The sequence below is a fragment of the Mastomys coucha genome, unplaced genomic scaffold, assembly GCF_008632895.1.
Source record: "Mastomys coucha isolate ucsf_1 unplaced genomic scaffold, UCSF_Mcou_1 pScaffold7, whole genome shotgun sequence".
NCBI classification, from domain to species: Eukaryota; Metazoa; Chordata; class Mammalia; order Rodentia; family Muridae; genus Mastomys; species Mastomys coucha.
Window position 1 is genome coordinate 883309 of NW_022196913.1, and position 2359 is coordinate 885667.

The window sequence follows — 2359 nt, forward strand, 5'->3', positions numbered from 1 at the left end:
TAGGGGTAGGCTGGCCCTTCCAAGCTGTGAGTAGACAGACCCTTAAGAAGAAAGTGTTGAGGAAGAAATGATAGATATCCGTAGCCCAGCAACCCAGCTTCATTTAGTCCTGGGTGACAGATAGTCAATTGAAGGAAATTCCAGCCTGAGTGTGAGACAATATCTTGATCTTATTATTCCTCTAAAGCAACTAAACTAATCCTGCCAGCCAATTAGTGCCGAAGAGTGGGCGGTCCCAGCATGGTGCATCTCCTTCGTTCCTGACCCTTCCTGATTGTGGAGCAAGTTCAAAGAGGAGGCTTACACTTTGAGTTTTTCTGGTTTTCAACCAGATTTCTCAAAAAAAAAATTATTAATGTTTAGCATCAAATGTAGCCTGGGATAAACTCACACAGAATGTTTTAGTGAAATTACTCAGGCACCTAAAATGAAAGTGAGCCGCCAATTTAGTGCTGGTTCATTAACTCTGGGACACCAGAGATACTAATTAATTTAAATAATTTCAAGGCCATTAATTAATCCACATTGAGAGCCAGTGAGGTGTACTCAATTTGGGGCAATGTAATAAAAACTCGTATTCCTTGCTTCTAGCTAATATTTGTTAAAGCTCCATCCTTGAAAACATCCATTGTTTTGATTGTTAGATGAGAAGATGAAAGAGAAGCCATTTTATGTTGACAGAAAGTTAAAGATACTCTTTCTAGCTAGGATCTTAATCAAACCAATGACTTTGGCACTCCTGCTAACCTATCTACATCTCAACCCTCTCTTACACACAGGAAGGGGAAGGGGCTGCAAGCCCTAGGCTCACTTACTGAGAGCAGAGGGAAGTGCGGATCTCCTGACCCATTCAAAGGCCATATTGGGAAAGGCGACCATGAGGTGACTATTAGATGCTTCATAGTGGAAAAGATAGTTGTTCAGTGATGGGCCCAGCCACACTGCAAGTGGGAGAGACAGTTTTGCTCATTAATTTTGCTGCTTCCTTAATTAGGTGTCTAGGATTCTGAGAAATCCAGATAACGAGAAACTTTATATTGTTTCAAAGAAAAAAAGTTACAATATAGCCTGTCTACATGTGTTTGAAACTTCAGGTATTCACACTGTATTCTTTCCATTTTTTTTGTTCAAGTTTTTTTTTTTTCTGAAAAAAGTTATCTGAGAATTATTAATCATTTGGGCAAGGAGAAAGTAGGAACCGTATGTAAATAATTATTGAATAGCAGATGAATATGCCCAGGAATAAGTATCTTTAAAAAGCCAAAGGGATTTTCTGAGAAGAGAACAAAACATTTTCAGATAGACCTGATCATTATTCTATACTCAACCATTGAAAACTTTTAAAACTTGATGACTTGTAGAAACAAAATGTTCAGAAAAGAAGTTAAAGAATCTTGATTCTTCTTGAAATTTTAATTTTAAATTTATATACTATATATGTATATAAAGAGATACATGTCTCTGCACCAACCATAACAAAATGCCCGTATCCCATGAAGGCATCCATTCTCAATCCAGCCCTGTTTCTATAGCAATCATAACTGCTCTGACTGCCAGCTTCTTTGGAGGATTATACTGCTTATCAAAAAGCAATTAAATTTTAAGCTAGAAAAGTCTAATTTATTTGCCAGTAATTACCAAGTTTTAATGAGTATTTTATCATGAGCTTTACTCAAACACTAGAGATTTATAAATAAACACAACGGAAACAATTTCTCATTATATCAAATAATGTTGTAACCATTTTTTGAGGTAAGGTCTTATTATATAGCTCAGGCTCAAACTCATGATCTCTCTGTCTGAGCTTACTCTGTGCTAGGGTTACAAGTGTGCACCATCACACGCGGCTTCTCACTGTGGCTTCTCACTATTCTCACTAGTATTTAGCCTTTGTATCCCTACATCTAGCTCTGTGTATCTTAGGAAATATATTACAAATGTAATATTTGCCCATTTATATTATATTTTATGGCTTTAATATTTGATTTGAAATAAAAAAAAGACATAAAAACAAAGTCCAGTGGGCTTGGCTTTGAACATGGGATGGGTTATGAGTATGACAGACTGTAAACTGGTTCTCGATTATCTTCTTGGGAGCTCTGAGTGTCAGGACTTAGTCACTGTGATGCTGTGATGTTGTTATTAACTAGCACTGCAAATCCCGTTTCATGTCACTGCTGTGCAGGACGTGGCCAAAATGGTCCATTGGAAGATGCAAACATCACAGTAGCATAAGCTATAAGCCAAAACACATCCCACCACATCTCATCTTGAATGTGTTCACTTTACTCTGAGTAGAAGCAGGCAAGTGAACTTCACCTTGTATCAGGAAGCTCCGTGCAGGCACCATGGTGACCAG